The 17542-nt window shown below is 37.0% G+C and overlaps 1 long non-coding RNA gene across 1 annotated transcript in view; it reads left to right on the top strand.

Annotated features, from left to right (window-relative positions):
- Positions 1 to 727: 727 nt before the first annotated feature.
- Positions 728 to 17542, top strand: part of LOC103099785 (uncharacterized) — a 51667-nt gene continuing 34852 nt past the window's right edge. The window contains exons 1-2 of the long non-coding RNA XR_008916607.1: positions 728 to 1002; positions 7692 to 7764. This is a non-coding gene — a long non-coding RNA (uncharacterized LOC103099785). The remainder of the gene's footprint in view (positions 1003 to 7691; positions 7765 to 17542) is intronic.

Genomic DNA, 17542 nt, shown 5'->3' with positions numbered 1-17542 from the left:
GTCAGCTAGCTGCTTTTAGAACTCAGTAACTTAAGAAGCAATAGAAGGATTTGTTTTCTCTTTAGGTTGAAGCAGGAAGGGTATAGGTAGGAAAGAGAACTGAAACTTGGTTAGAAATGTTTGCATGCACTTCAAATAGGTTTATTGGTGGTAAAACACACAAGTTTGTTTAATGAAGACCATAGTACTGCAATTTTGCATTTAGGAAAAAAATATATAATGCCTTATAAGCAGAATGATGGATTCTAGGAAGGTGTATGGTAGGGAAAGAAGTTCTATGCAGAATATTATTTACCTCAAAGCAGTTTCTCAGCAGATAGAGTCAATAAAATGCATTATAATAATATGCTTTCAAACTGTTAGTTGGATCATTTCTTTACATCCCATTTCCCACATGGTATATTTAGGGGTGAGAGGGATGCAAGGAAAGAAATGTATTTTCTTTTCTTTTTTCAAGATAAAGAATATTTTAATGAACTATTTTAGAAGAAAGTAGTAAGAGAAAACTGAAACTGTTATCAAACAGTAGAAAAGCTCCTGAATAAAGAATCTAGGGCTCAATCAATAAATCAATCAATCAACAAATATTTTATTAAGCACCTATTATGTTCCAAGTACTTTGCTAAGTACTAAGGATTCAAAGACAAAAACAACAGTCAGGAGTTTATATGGTAGTAGTCTCTTGGTAACAGAGAATGACATGTCTTTGTGTGTTTTCATAGATGAATGTGCACAAAGACACTTGTTCGTGAAGGAGAATTAAGTAGAAAAGTTGATGCACAGAGACATTCCCACTCTCTCGGTGTTGGAAGTCTGGGTCCAGTGGCACAAAAAGTCATCACATCTGGAGACTTCCTCAGCTGCATTGGATGGCCCTGTTGTCTTTTGTGCTCCAACAAGCCCTAAGCACTCCACAGTGCCTTGCTGCGTCACCATCTCAGCCATTGAACCTTCTTATTGGTTTCTTCCCTCTGTTCAGCTGAAGCAGTCTTCACATGATGGGTGAGCAAAGCCCTGGTTCACCAGGGATCGACAACCTGATGGCTACCCTCACAAGGTTTAGCCGGCCTGTTGAAGCTGTTGCCCGGGGTGTGGCCACTGCCGCATGTTAGCAGCTACTAAGAGCCACAAGTGAGAGCTGGGTGTCAGGTGAGGGTCAGAGGCTGGAGAGCTGCCCTAGAAGGGTATAACAAACCCTCCATACCAGAGATACTCCTCCTCCCTGAGTTAATATATACATATGTTAGTATATAGCAAATATATATCTACATTACAAATTACATTGAAAATACTAACATAAGTATCTCTTCCACATCCTGGGAATTAGTGGCACAGGTACCCCTAGAATCTGGAAAATCCATGGAAATTTTTTTGACTCTCCCTTTGTACCACAGAAGAAGTCTGAATTTTTTCTTGTTCTTTTCTGGGTTGTTTAAAGTATTTTGTTGTAAAATTTGGGTTAAGTATTTGATTGTAGGCAATATATAGGTTAATGTTAAATAAAAATACTGTAGGAAAAAGAAAAAATGAAATAAATATGAAAATTTTAAAAATGAAACAAATTTGAGAATAATACTGAGCATAATGCATGTATCACAAAAGATACTAAGAAAACAACAGTATATACATGTATGCATTTGTGAACTACTAAATTTTTTTATATACCTCTACATTTCTATTCTTTTGTGTCATCTGCTGGCTTTTACATTCTTTTCTCAAATTTTAATTTTAATTATTTTAATTTTTAAAAATTGTATATATGTTAAAAGTTAAAATATGTTAATATCATATAATATGATAAATATATTTTATACATTTCTGAGTTTCTAAACTTTTTCTGTGCTATCTGCTGGCCTTTGTGTGTTGCTTATGGCTCCTGCAAAACTTCCCCCCACCCCCAATCCCATTTAATTTCTTATGCCAACCCACAATATAAGGAAACTACTATGGTGAAAGTGGATGTGGATATGTGGATATCTGATGTGGAATGGATAGTTATACATACAAAATAGTTAAAATTAAAGTTGTTAGAGAGGGAGAACACTAGCAGTTGGAGATAGGGTCAAGAATTGGTAGTACAGGTCTATAAGAAGTTTGAGTTGAGCTTTGGAGGAAGCTTTTAAAGTGCTTTCTTTCACTGTGTTCACATCCTAAAAAAGGGTATAAAAATATTTACTATATATATGTATATACACATAAATTTATATAGTGTTGTCATGAGGGAAGGAGAAGAACCTGGAAGCTGAGGGCATTGGAAAAAGTCATTTTAGCTTTATTGTAGCAAGTATGAAGAGAAATGATAGGTGCCATTTAAGGGGCAGGAAAACCATTGTAACTGAAGCAACAAGGTATCCTGAGAGAAACATGGGAGGGAGTATGTCTACGCAAGTCAAAAAACCACCACCAACATCCTTCAGATGCCAGAACTCTGAACCCAATATTCACAGGAACATTCTTGAGCCCCAGAGCACTGCTTCTGCTTCCAGCCAGGGACCCAGAGCCATCACTGAGGGGAGCAGTCACTGTGTGGAAGGGGCCCACTTTCTTTGCTAACCCACTTCTTTGCCCATTTTCTGATACTATCTGTTGTTGAACACTTCCAGATATTGAGGCAGTATTGGTTCTTCTCTCCTTCCCTCCTCTCTCCTCTTTTTTTCCAATTTTTCCTTTCCCTTCAACAGAAATTTGTCATCAGATGGTGTGAAGAGTGAATCAAACTCTCTTTGTCTACCAATCAGAAACTTTAAAGTTAATCAATCAACAACTTAAGTACCCCTACTTAGTACCTCACCAGTCACTAAGTATGAGAGTTCACAAATCACTTGCTAGAATGGGTGACTATAGAAGCCATTGCCCAGCCCCTGGGCAGTGCTAGGCAAATTGAAAGACTGCAATTGGTTCCTGTAAAGTGGAGAAGGGACAGGAAATGATGTAGAAAAAGGACTATAAAAAGTCCTGGACTTCCTGTCTAAGGGATTTCTCCTTGAAACTTCTCCTCTGGAGTTCTTCTTTGGAGCCTCTACTTCTTGGATCTTCTCCTTTGGAGTTCTTCTTTGGAGGACAGCTTCTTGGGGCTTTTGGACTTCGACTATGACTTGGAGCTTTGGGCCTTTCAATTAGAGTTTTTGGCTTTGGGACTTTGACTGTCAGGTTTGGAGCTTCTTGGAGTTGGGGACTTTCTTGTTGGGTTCACTGCTGCCTCAGTGACCTTAGCTCATGGAGGATTTTTCTGCCTGGATCCTGCTCAGTTTGTTGGTGAGTGGCTAGGATTCCCATGTAGAGATTGGAATTCTGTTGGGGGGAGAGCTTCATTTTACCAGAACAGCATTTAGGGTAGGCTAAGCAGTGTCCTTACCTCTTTCTACATTTCCCTCTTTTTACTAATATTCCAATTAAACAAAATTGTTAAAAACTGCTAACAGTTTTCCTGACTTAAGGGATAATAATCAGGGACCACATTTTTATAACTCTCTTATTTAGTCAAAACACCAATTTAACCATTATAATGGGAAAGTTGTCCTTTTTTACAAGTAGATTTTTTAAGACAGCATCATCATGGGCATCATCAAATTAACTCTTTCCAATTCAGGTTCCTGCCTTATGAGGTAGGATAGAATATTGAAAAAAGTATGTCTCTATGTTCTTAGAAGGGAAATTGCATCAGCAATAGAAAAATGGCAAGAATAGGAATAATAAAAATATAATAGTCCAACCCCAAGTTTGGGCCATACCTCCCCACCAATGCACACAGTGTCTTTGAAGAAAATTATATGAAATTATATTGTGTTATTATTTCTTATATTTATTGTTAATTATATTAAATTATATGAATCTGAAATCTCTCTCTGTCCCTCTCCCTCCCAATTTCCTTCCTTCCTTCCTTCCTTTCTTTCTTCTTTCCTCCTTTCCTTCCTTCCTTCCTTCCTTTTCCTTTTACTGCCTCATTTCACCTCACCCCTTTGTTCTGTCTGGTTCCTTTTCTACCTTTTTTTTCCCTTTCCCTTCCTCTTTTATTGGGTATTCAAAACCTAAAAATATACACACATATGCACAAATTTAATGTTTATGTCATATGGCAACTAATCAGAATAATCATTATAAATTTCAGGTTAAGTTAAATGTCCAATATAAGAATATTTTATTACATTCAGTCTTTAAGTTTTAAAGCAGCTATAGAGCTCTGGGAGAAGAAAGATGTGACCATTTTTTTCTGATTTTTTAGATAGTTCTTTGATATTTTAGTTGTTAATTGTCTTTGGATGAAATAATATGTAAGAAGAAATTTAATGCTAAGGCATTTGTTTTCTAAGCTGACAGTCTATCATCTACATGGTTCTATTTTCAGAGGAAATCTTGAAGGTGGAAAGCTACATTTTATTCTTAGCTTTCAAAAAAGAAATAGGCACAAAAATTAGCTTCTTATGATCTTTTTGGACTATCTTCAGAGAGTTTAACTAGCTGCCACAGACTGTTTAAAATGGCCTGCATCTTTCCTTATAAGTTCTATAAAGAAGATAAGGGAAACAGCATCTCATAAAATAGCTTTGTTTGTTACACTTGCTTCTCTTTTCCCAGTAAGCTATATGACCAGAGTTGGCAACTGAGCTTATGAGTGAATTTCCAAATTGAACTAAGATCCCATCTTATTATTTTAAGTTATGAAATCAATGCTAGGTCAGCTGTACCACAAGAAGGCAACTGGTCGATCCCATCAGTTTCAAGAAGAACAGTCCTTAGGTCATTTCTGAAGATAGTTTCCAACACTGTTATGAATTATAAAGAGATTCCCCAGAATTGTTATGAATTAAAATAGCAACAAATGACTAGAAATCCTGGTACTAGTATACAAGTCTTTTAAGGGCATTCTAGACTATTAGATTTATACTAATCTCCTTTCAGGAGAATTTGTTTTGAGTATCCTTGTTTGAACTTGATGAAAGTTCTTTTCCTCTCTTGAGAAGCCTTATCCCTATGTTAAAGTCCCAATACTCTATGTTTGCCTTTAAAAATTTAATTAAATTAAAAGGCAATTAATATGCTAGCAAGAAGTAAAATAGAATGCTCCTTGAGGACATTAATTGGAATGTGATAGCTCTCTTGTATTGCAGATGGTCTCTAGGAAATCTTTTGTATCATTTTGAAGTGAGGTGACTCCTAGAAGGACATTCGATACAGTAGCTTAGAATAACAAAGAGTTTAGCAATAGGATAGAGCTAGATGTAACAACTGGTTAGTGAATATGCTTCAGACAAACTAACTCAGAGAGAAAAAGGTAAAAGAGATCAAACTCAAGTATTCTTAACCTGAAATCCATAAATATATTTTAAAAATATTTTATGACTGTTTTGTAATCTAGTTTTAACTATATTTTAACAGAAATTACTTTATAATCCTATGTATTTTACTTTATGCATTCACAAAATATTATTCCGAGGAACCAATAGGTTTCATGGATTGCCAAAGGGACCTATGGCCTGCAAAAAGTTTGAGAATTTCTGTTTTTGTTGATCTTCAAGATATATTCTAAGTTTCTGTGGTGTTATGATTCCAAGAAGTGTAAAGTTATAACCTTAAACTTGATGTAGTTTGGTATGTGCCAAGAGGAATAAGATAACTTATTTATTATGCATCAGAAGCTCCCAGAGTATGTGTACAAGAGAGAAACTGCTTCTACATAAAGGGGATCATGGGCTTCTGATGGAAGATATAAATTGGGATTTAGAAATCTATGACCTAGAGGTAGCAGGGCAATGAACCAAAGATAGTAGTCAACACTAGATGGAAATGGGAGTAGTGAGAAAGATGAGGACCTGGAGAGGGGCCTGAACTGAAATACATTATAAGCACCAATCTTTTGTAGATATGGGACCTCAATTAGAGAGAAAAAGGCAATGGAGATGGAACCTTGAATGAAAGAGATAAAAGAGATATAGCTTCAATGACAGCAACATGGTAGATATCTAGAACAAAGGCCAAGAGATTGGAACATCAGGGAATCTTATAGACTAAGGAAAGAAGGGACTTTCCAAGTAGCTTGAACTTCACTTCCGTAAGTCATAGGAATGAGGGACCTTTCCAAAGTGGGAGTTATTTGATACCTTCTAGAAAAGGGAAATTAGGGCTATTTTTAGGGAAGAGGTCTGTCTATAAACAGAGGTTCTTAAATGGCACATGGATAGATTTCAAGGTGCACATGAACTTGAATGAGGAAAAAATGCATCTACTTTTACTAATGTCTAACAAATTTAGTACTTCCTGAAATAATTTAAAAACATTATTCTGAGAAGGGGTCTGTTGACTTCATTATTCTTTTTTTAATTTTTAATTTTCTCCAGATTACTTGTCAATGCATTTTTAATACTCTTTTTCTGACATTTTACAATTCATGTTCTTTCTTTCTCTCCTACTTTTCCCCATTCCCTAAGAAGGCAGAGAATATGATATAGGTTGTACATATATTATCATACAATATATATTTCCATGTTCATCATGTTGTGAAACAAGACGTATATCAAATACATTAGAGAAATATTTATAGAGGAAATAAAGTGAAGAATGGTATGCTTCAATCTGCATTCAGACTCCATCTGTTCCTTTTATGGTAGTCGAGAGCCTTTTTTATCATGAGTTCTTGGGAGTTATCCTGGATCCTTGAATCATTGATAATAGTTAAGTCATTCAAAGTTGATAGTCATACACTATTGTTACTGTGTACAACATTTTCCCCGGATCTGATCACTTCATTTTATGTCATTTTAGATAAGTCTTTCCAGGTTTTTTGTGATCATCTTGCCTGCCATTTTTTTATGGCACAATAGTAATCCATTATAAATGTATGCCTTAACTTGTCCAGTCATTTCCCAATTGATTATCATCTATTTGGTTTCCAGTTCTTTGCCACAACAAAAAGAGCTGTTATAAATATTTTTGTACAAGAAGGTCCTTTTTATCTATCTTTGAGCTCTTTAGGATACAGACCTAGTAGTAGTATTGCTAGGTGAAAGGACATGCATGGTTTTATGGCACTTGGGGCATGATTCCAAATTATTCTCCAGAATGATTGTATCAGTTTACAACTCCACCAACAGTGTGTTAGTGTCCCAATTTTTCCACATCCCCTCCAACATTTGTCATTTCCCCTTTTTATCTAGCCAGTGTGATAGATGTGAAGTGGTTTAAGCTGCATTTATTTAATTAAGAGTGATTTGAACCATTTTTTATATGACTAAAGATAGTTTTACTTTCTTCATCTGAGCATTGCCTGTTCATATCCTATTACCATTTTTCAATTGGGGATTGTCACCAGGCTTCAAAGGGGTTCATGATATAGGAAAAAAGGTAAGAGCACTTGATTAATAGGATAGGGTTGCATATGAATTCTTTTAAAAAGTTTCATAAAAATAGAACATTTTGTACGTTCACATAATTGTTAGTCTGAGTGCTTGCAGGGGGAGGAATATTATTTGGGAAGCAAAATAACTGAGTTATTAAAATTGGGGGTATACTTGGGTCGAGTAATGAACCAGGGAGATTTTCTGATACACCATGAAAAAAATGTGTCCAAATTCTTATGTCAGGAGGGTAGTTTCAACATATTCAAAGCTAAATGAATCTTAATGTAACCAACAACTAGAAAATAGGCTTGCTAAATCTATTTTCATTACTAACAGGGACCTTGATTTATTTCCCAGGAGATATCATGGTGTAATGAGGAGATTGGACTAGGAATCAGATGGGTTCAAGCCCCAGGTATGTCACTTTGAGGTAAGATTTCTATTAGGCAAGTGATTTTAGCCAAGTGATTTCATGTCTTTTTAAGTCTCAATTTATTCATCTATAAGTGAGATGTTGGGATTAGATAATAATTAATGCCCCTTACAACTCCAATTATCTAAAGATCTACAAATCTATAATTGGATGAATGAAAAAAAAAAGTATTTTGGTACTATGTCCTTGAGTTACCTTATGCAAATTATGTTTTCCACTTCAATAACAAGAAATTATTGTGTTTATTACATAGAATGTTAAGCCTTATGAAGTATTTAAAATGAACAAGACATGATCATAGCCCTGGAGGACTCAAGTACAGAAGAGACATAGACATAAATCATAAGTATAGATTTATAGCAGACAAAGTCCATCTGAGTATGCTGAAGATGTCCTTATTAGCTAGGATCTGTAGGAGATAACCTCTAAGAAATTTTCTACCTTGAAGGTAATATGATTCTATTCCACTGGCATGTAATACAGATCCTTCTTTTCCTTTATCATGGGACCAGAGATTTTGAGCTGGGGGAGAATAGGTAGCATTAAAACATAGAGTCCTAGTCTTGGAGTCAGAAAGACCAGAGTTCAAAATTAGTCTCAATTCCTGTGTGACCTTGATGCATAATATCTATGTGGCTTATTCTTGTTATCTATAAAATTAGAATATTAGACCTGATGGCCTCTAAGTTCTCTTCCAACTCTAAATCCAATATCTCAATACCTTCAAGATCACCGAGTCCAACTTTCTCATTTTCAGATGATGAAACTGAAGCCCTGAGTAATTCAGGGATTTGTCCAGGGTTCATAAGTGTCAGGGCCAGAATTCAAACCTGGTCCTCTTACTTTCAACTCAGCCCTCCTTCCACTGTACCATATTTCCTTCCCAAGGAACTTACTTTGCTTCAATTTCAGTTGCTAAGTTGAAGAAATTAAATAGCTAGATGATTTAAAAAAATCATTGTCTTAACTTGATGCAAATGGAATAATTGACATGCTTTAAAATTTCAAAGTACTTTGCAAAGATGATTGTAATAGAGAAGACTCACAACAGTTCTCTGAAGTCAGTATTTTAGGAAATATTGAGTAGGGAACTTTAGACTATAGAAGCGACTTGCTCAAGGTCACACAGCATCTGAGATAAGATTTAAATCTGGTTCTTTCTAATGCCAAATCCAACTCTCTTCCACAGTATTGCTCTGCTTCTTAAGACTCTATCAAATTCCCTTCCCCCCTCCCTCTTTCAGCTAAGCATTATTTCACATTTTTATTTTTGTTTAGTCATTCATTTGTGTCTGACTCTTAATGACAGCATATAGAATTTTCTTGGCAATGATACCATTTCCTTCTCCAGTGGATTATGTGACAAGGAAATCACTTTAAAAGACTGATATATTTTAATTTAAGGTCACCAAGGAATTCAGCTATGTAATTCCTTAATGAAAACTCAAGTCAGCAGTCAACCTTTTATGGAGTTTAATTACAAACAGGAGGAAGAAAGGTGAGAGAGAGAGAGAGAGAGAGAGAGAGAGAGAGAGAGAGAGAGAGAGAGAGAGAGAGAGAAAGGGGAGAGAAGGGAATAGGGCTTAAATACCCCCTCTAATTAGGCTGGGCCAAAAGGCCCAAGCCCTTAGATAGCTGAGGCAAAGAAAAGAGATCAGTTCCTATCACTCACGTGACCAAAATGGAGAAACAGTCTCAGGGGCCTCCACTTCCAGCTTCCTTCATAGCAAGCTTCTCAGAGCACAACCTCTCAGAGCAAAACCTCTCCAACCACCCCTCAGTCCTCAGACCCTGCTATCTTTAAGGAAACCATCCAAGTTCCCTCCCCTCAGTTCTCACATCTACCAATCACTGTCCATGTCTTCCCTGTGTCAATGGTGGCTCTAGCTTAACTCAGGACCGCCCAGAGGTCTGTGGCTTTGCACATGTCTTTTGAAGGTCATATTCTCAAATAATTAAATCTTGATCCCTTGCTGCAGCCCTTCCTAAATCCTGTTACCCTGAGCAGGGTGGAGATTGGAAGTTCCAAGACCTGGTTCTGTCATTCCAAGTATCTCTATTGTATCAATTCTAAAATCAATCATGACTCAAAGAACTTCCTGTTCTATGCTTAAGCATAGGTCAAAGCCCTTTCCATTGTTCAGCAAAAGGTTTCTTCTGTCCTAAAGTAATCTTAAGAAGGGAGGAGGAGGAACCTCCTATGCCAATGGGGTTCACATTCCAATAGAGTTCCCACTATCAGTAGGAAATTCCCTAAAAGCATGAAACCTTCCAATGGTGAAATTTCCAACATTCACAAGTCTAAGAAATTTTAAGGTTTACAATTAAGACAACCATAGGTAAAGTGATTTTCCCAGGGTCATGTATCTAGTGATTGTCTGATCTAGTGAGATTTGAAATTAGGTCTTCATCATTTCAATTCCAGTGCTCTCTCTACTGAGGCACTTAGTTGTCTCCCCACATTTTTATAAATACCTCTAAATGTATGGCTTAGAATCATAGAACCATTGAATATTAGAGCTTAAAAAAGACCTTAGAGATTCCCTTGATCTGGCTAAAAGGATTTTTGTTTTTGTTTTTTATCTTTAGTTCTTTTTTATTCTTTCAGAAAGAATAAAAAAGGACTGGACATATAATTTCTCAATCCAATTCCATTTCAATTAAATAAGCAATTGCTCTGTGCCTAGTCAAATCAACAAACATTTCTTAAGTGCCTACTATGTGCCAGGTACTGTGCAAAATACTGTGAAAAAGTAAAAAAAAAACAATCCCCAAAGAGCTGGTGGGGAAACTCCCAATCAACAGCTGTGCTACAATTTATAGCTTTCAAGAGCTGATGGGAATACAAAGATTAAAATCAGATCAGTTTCTGCTCTTACCAAACTTAAATTCAAAGAAGGGGTAAGTTTAGGTTCCCCATGTCAATCTAGGCTTATTTCTCTTCTCTATTAGAGTCTGTAGGGATAGGGACTATATCTTATACATATTTAATACTTCATAGGATTCAACCTTATTATGTAATAACAGACATACAAAAGAAATTTTAAAAATCGAATAGACCTTTGTTAGAATAGATATGTGGTGGGAAAGAAGCTAAGGACAAAACATGAAGAGAAACGATTCATCTCTAGTGAAGTAAGTGGGAGTGGTAAATGTTTTGTTTCAGATCAAATAAACATATTGGAAATGAATTAGTTTCCTATTGACTTCTGGGAATTGAAATGCAGTATCCTGTGCCAAAGCCTTAAGTTTTATAGATAGGAGGGGGTAACTGAGTGAGATCTGCAGGGATTATTTCGGCAAGATCACAGTTTGATTTCTTGTTGCCTAGATAAGCAATAATGCATGCTATTAAGGAACTTGAATGAAAACAAAAGCTTATCTGTACCCCTCCATCATATTTCACACACCCTTCAGATCACCAATAGGAAAACAAGTTGAGTTACAGAATTAAAAAAAAATACTGTGTATGTATTGGCAAAGGGAATGCCAAATGATATGACATTTTCTGTTCAAAGGATTTGCTTTCAAAGAGATAATTCCATCTGGAGCTGAACAGAGGGCTGAACAGGCACACCCTGCCACTCTGGTCTTTCAAGGGAGGTACAGCATGGTCCAGGATGAATAGAAAGGGCCATTCATGACAATGAATAGGTTGTGGGTTTTGTCAGGCTCCATTTGATATCTTTTAAGGTCTTCTTTAATTCTTTAGACTGACATTTGCAAACTTATCTATTGATACTTGTTGATCCAATGGCAGAGTATCCCTGTAACCTATGTTGAAAGCAGACTTCTGTTTTGCAGAAACTTGGCCAATTCACATAGCTAATAGCCTGAGAAGAGATTCAAACTCAGGTCTTCCTTGGTCTGTTCCAAATGATCCTTTCACTGTGCTATTAGAAATACTTACCTACAAAATGTATCTGTACCTCTTTGCTGATACATAAATGTTAATTTTTATGGGTTGAAATTTAGCAATACCCATTATATTACAAACACATAAAGGAAAATGAGTGTTCTGAAATGCACTTATAATGATCAGTCCATTTGGGTTTTTTTTTGGCCTTTGAAAAGAATACATCATATCAATTAGCTCCTTGACTGTAACAAATCCATAGAAATGTGAAAATAGTAACTTTCAAAGTGTACACCTACACACCTCTGTTCCCTTGACTCTCTATTTCTTTTCCACTCTTCCAACTTTTGGTAGTCAAAATGGTAAAGTGATTAGACATTACTCTTTTTCCTTTCTTGGGCTTAATAAAGTTTCTTTAAGAATTTGTCTTTGCAAGTTAGTTGCTAAGTCTATTTCACATAAATCAGATGACAGAAGAACCATTTGGAGTAATGTTTTTGGAATGGACTTTTCCCAAAGAGACCATTAGATCTTGAATGAATAAATGAGCAAATAAGTGAATGAGAGTCCTACTAGTAGCTGAACTAGTAACATTGCTTCCTTTAATTTTTTTCTGCAATATAGTGAATCATTTTTGCTGTTGTTTCTGAACTGAATGGGCCAAATTCTTTCCTGAGTTCCTTCACAATAATTTCCACTAACTGTTGGAAAACCAACAGGTAAAAGCTGAAATGTCATTGGCAGTTCTGCTGGATCCTTTGCCGCCGTCTCTCTTGGTGAGGTATGACTTTCCAGTGCCCAGAGTCAAGTTCTATGAATCATTTTTCTTTTCTTTTTTTCCCTTTCTCTCAGAAAGAGAAATGCATCTGAGAATGATCCAGTATCCAAAAAGCTTTACTGACTAATGGGCAAGGCGAGAAGGGAGGAGGCATCATTAGCTGAGAGAAAGGGTAGACTGAGGGAATTCTTGGCCCAGGATGCAGTCTGGAAGAAAGTATTAAAATAGGAATGAAGCAGAAATATGAAGAGGACTAAGAACTGGAAGAGCTGGAGGAGACTATATTAAGTGACATAGGGACAGGGAGGAAGAGAATCCTGATGATGAAAACAAGAAATATTGAATATACCCATTGTTTAAGTTAGTATTTATAGGAAACCCCACATTTATTAGGAGTTGTACTAAGTCATGGTCTCTGGCAAAGGGATTCTTAGTCTATGAAAATCCATCGACTTCCCCAGTCTCCTTTTCTAGCTATGGTGACTAAATGGTTTATAATAAAGATAGTTGGGAAAGCATGTCTATAACACCCTAGACAAAGCACTTAACTTTTTTTTAACCTTATCTTAGGGATAAGTGACTGTGAGACATGGGAGACACTGGCACAGGGCCATCCTGAATGGTGTCCTAACCTCAAGATAGGTACTTTGCTCTGGGAGAAAAACAGATTTGGAGCAGTTCAAAAGAAACATAAGATCCACAAATTTAGAGACCTTGTCAATCTCAAATTTGGGTTCTTTGTGCCCAAGCTGTGGTAGAGCCTTCACAAGTTTGTATTAGTCTGAACAGCTGTACATCAGATACACTCTACATCAATCCCAACATAGTGATGTCATTTTGGTCCTCTTTGAGTACAAAGGACAATAACCAAGAGCAACCTGCCTTCAAGAGTTTTTGTGGAGATGAAATGCAATGGCATATGTAAAGAAAGTTGTTATTATTACTATTATTATTTCAATTAGCATAGATTTCAGTTATGTAGTGGAGAACAGAGGTGGAGCTACTGGGGCACAGAATAATGTAGGGAAAGGCACCTAGTCAGTCAAAAGATTTAGATAAAAGAAACAAAGCAAAGATTGGTTTGAGGGGATGAAGGATAAATAATGCTTTCTTATCTAGGGTTTAAGGACCTGTACACTCCTGATCTAATTTTTGAAAAGCAGGTTGAAATATTGGGGTGGAAGAGAAAAAAGACAGCAGTACAACTTCAGTGCTGAAGGGGCCATTAGAGTCTATCTCCCTCACTTTAGAGATGAAGAAACTGAGGACTAGGGAAGGGAAATAACTGCTCCAAGATCCTAGAGGTACTCAGTTTTTAAGTTATCCTGGAATTCAAATCCATTTTAGAATACAATAGAGGAAAGTCATGGCTACTGAAACATGAATTCAAATGCTAAAAATCACTAATATCCAGCTCACAGTTCTTAATCTTCAAAGGTTATAGATTTGGGGCTGGTAGTTATCTACCAGGTAGGTATCTAATAATCATTTAGGCCATCCAGTTCACTCCCTTTATTCTACCAATAAGAAAATTGAGTCAGGAAAGAGAGTATGTGATTTACCATATGTTACTGAAGTCTTTGATTTAGAAGATTAGTTCCAAGGAAGTACAAAAAAAATTAAATAATTTAATCACTTGTCCAATGGAAGAATTAATATTTTAGTGCTTGTCTTGTGAAAAACAAAAACAAAAACATGCACCAAGATGGCTTGGAAAGAAATGTCAACAATGAGTGTATAGAAAAGACTGAAGACATTTGTTTATGAAAAAAGCTTTGTTGGATATGGAAGAACATATCAAGGAGAGAATCTATTTTTTTTATATCTTTTGTTTTCTTTTTTAATGGCTAGCTAGAAGCAGGGTTCTTTCATGAAATCCCTAACATTCTGAATCTTGCTCACTGAGGCTCCTCAAAAAACTCTGAACCTTTTCCACTTAGTTGTGTCTGTACCTATTAGCTGACAACACAAAGAAAGCAAGTCTTCTGGGGTCAGAATTCTATCTGATGATTACAATAATAATAAAACACATTCTCTAGAAAACATGAGAGCTACAGATTAATACATAATCATTATTTTCAGGTTTCCTTTTTTTTAATATATAACATAAAATGATATAAGAATATCCCTTCTGGCCAACATCCTCAGCCCTCAAATGTGAAAAACAACCATTTGAAGGGAATAAGCAATTATGTGGATAGCTAGGTGACATAGTAGATGTAGTGTTGGGCCTGGAGTCAGGAAGACTCCTCTTCCTGAATTCAAATCTGGCCTTAGACACTTACTGGCTGTGTGACCATGGACAAATCATTTAACCCTGCTTGCCTCAGTTTCCTCATCTGTAAAATGAGTTGAAGGAAATGGCAAACCACTCTAGTATCTTTGCTGAGAAAACTCCAGATGAAATGCTAAAGAGCCAGACATGTCTAAAATATGGAGCAACAACAGCTATGTTCTAGTAGTCATGCTAAGTTCTTTATAAATATTAAATCATCTGGTCCTGACAACAATCCTGGGAAATAGGTGCCATGATTATCCCCATTTTACAGTTGGTGAAACTAAGGAAGAGAGGTCAATTGACTTGTCCATGGTCACACAGTTAGTAGATGAATTTTTATTCAATTCTTGCTGACTGCATGTCCAGTGTTCTAGTCACTGTTCCATCTTAAATGGGGTTGGGAGTGGAGGTGGGAGGGAGATTTTAAAAAGATATCATTTTCAATCTTATCATGGGGACATTAGTTCTATTTCTGTGGAGTTCTTGCTCTGGGTTTCTAGTCTAAGTCTGAGACTGGGCTAACAACTTGTGTGAGGAAGACACCCCTGGGAACATACAAAGAACCACCATTTTACAGTATTCTGAGTTCTCTCACTCTAGTTATTTGGAAATCTCACCATAAATTGTACAGGCTCTCCACGTCTTAACCAGAAGACTTACAACGAAAATCCCCAGAAGAGTCACATTTTTAAAAAGTGGTGAGTAGGGTGACTGACAAGAGATTGTGGGAGAAAAACTAAGCCTGTGAAGAGACAAGAGAGAGACCTGTTTTTTGTGTTGATCTCACCACATTTTCCTGGAATATTCTCTCTTATATTGTTTGTTTTATTTTTCTATTTCATTATAAACTCCCCCCTAATGAGGTGTGCTCCCCAACTCACACAAACAAGAGCTCAGATCCTGGGGCCACCACTTACTACTACTTGTGAGACAAGTTATTTGCCACTCTAGGCTCAGATTCCCCATCTGGGAAATGAGTAGAGAGCAAGATGGTTAGACTGAATGATCTCTGAGGTCCTTTCCACATGAGATCTAGGACCTTATGTTCTCTGATAAATACTTCCTGAATGATTTCACCTGATCCTTTTATCTTAATTTCAATTAATTTTTTATTCTCCTGTTTATCTCATTTCTACCTTGCTTGAAAGAAAGCAACATCGTACAATGTCATGTTGTGACACCACAGTTACTCCAGGCTACCGGAGGACAGCATTAAATTTAAGAAGTGGACTCTTGCCAGTGTGTGTTAAGCTTTACCTCTTAATCATTTTGCCTAGTGTGGGGGTAGAATAGTGGCTCACAAAAATGCCAAGGGGCTGGGTGGCAGTTGCACTAAGAGAAAGCTCAGATTTCTCCCTCTCTCTTCCTACCATCCATTTAGAGCTTGACATACTCCATGGGAGTTGGAGTGGAGGAGGAAGGCAGGACCCTGGGACAGTGGCAGCAAGGACCCTGACTTGAAGGGCTGGGAGAGGGAGGGTGGGTCACATCACTCTCTACCAAATCAAAGCAAGTGATGGGTGGAAAAGTGCAACCTTTTCTGGAGGATGTATGCTCCCCTCCAGTCTAAGGATAAAGCCCTGATAGCCAATGGCTCTAACCTGAGAGCCCAAGCCCATCATTGTGAGAAATGCTTGGTGTAGGAATTCCCTAGATCATCACTGATGCAATACATCTTATGATTATTCCTAGAGAGTTTCCTAGGGTCACAGAGCTATTAAGGGTCATAAACAGGATGTAGATTTAGGTCTACCTAGCTCCAAGCTCAACATTTTATCCACTATTTTTCTTCGCTATCTCTATTGGTGGCATTGGGGTTGAGAAAAGATTATATATGGAGAGGTATAAGTAAGAGTGAACAAAGAGAGCATTGTTCCAGGGTGCTACCATGCTGTAGATATATGCTTCCTCTCTGAGGTGATAACCAGCCCACACTGGTACATAGCCTAGGCTGCCTCATTTACTCTGGATTCTGGGGTCTATTTTTCCTGTCCATATTCCTAGGAACGAGTTCTGAATTATTAGGGGGGATACAAATTAAGTGCAAATACACCTAAAATTCAAATGTCCTCAGTGCCCCAGCTGAATTCCTTCCCTCTCTACTTTCTCCTCTCCCCATCCTCCCACCTTGCCACTGTTTTTGTCTTAAGTTAGGGAATACTTAATTAAAGTTCTAATATTAGTATATTTTATAAGTATAAAGTCACATATATTACTATATTATATAGGTACAAAGTTCCAGGTTCAGGCTTATAATATATGATGGTGGGGTTCAGGGGAAACAGAAAGAGAAAGGCAGAGGGAGAGAGACAGAGACAGAGAAACAAAGAGATAGACACAGAGAGACATTCAGAGAGAGAGAGAGAGACACACACATGCTGAAAAAGAGAAAGACAGAATGCAAGTAACCCTGGGATATCTGTGGACAAAATACATATAGTTATCAAAAATTTGATATACATATATCAATTTTTAAAAAATTTTGAGTGATGCAACTCAAGTAATGCCTCCTCCTTATTCCCACTTATTGCCACAGATGGCTTTAGACAAAAAGTTCTATAATATAAGCATAGTTTCCAGCTACTGGAGGTGTCACTAAAGCAAACAAGAGATGGCTTGGCACCTTTACCCATCTCAAGGTATAGGGTCATAAAGAGAACCAGCCTTCTGGGCTGTGTGGTTTCATTAACTTCATTGAAATGATGAGTCCCAGTTTGAGCTCTGCACTTGGGTTTCAGCCCCACAACTGCCCCGCAGCTCTGAGTCTCTGACCAACCTCTCTCCCAGTGCCTCATGCCATCCTGGCTGTTGTGGAGTGTTACACAATGTTCTTTCACAGGCTTTGATAAAAATCTCTTTTCCC

This window comes from Monodelphis domestica, chromosome 2 (genome assembly GCF_027887165.1).
Source record: "Monodelphis domestica isolate mMonDom1 chromosome 2, mMonDom1.pri, whole genome shotgun sequence".
In the NCBI taxonomy this organism is placed as follows: Eukaryota; Metazoa; Chordata; class Mammalia; order Didelphimorphia; family Didelphidae; genus Monodelphis; species Monodelphis domestica.
The sequence above is the reverse complement of the archived record's forward strand: the minus strand, read 5'-3'. Positions and strand labels throughout refer to the sequence as shown.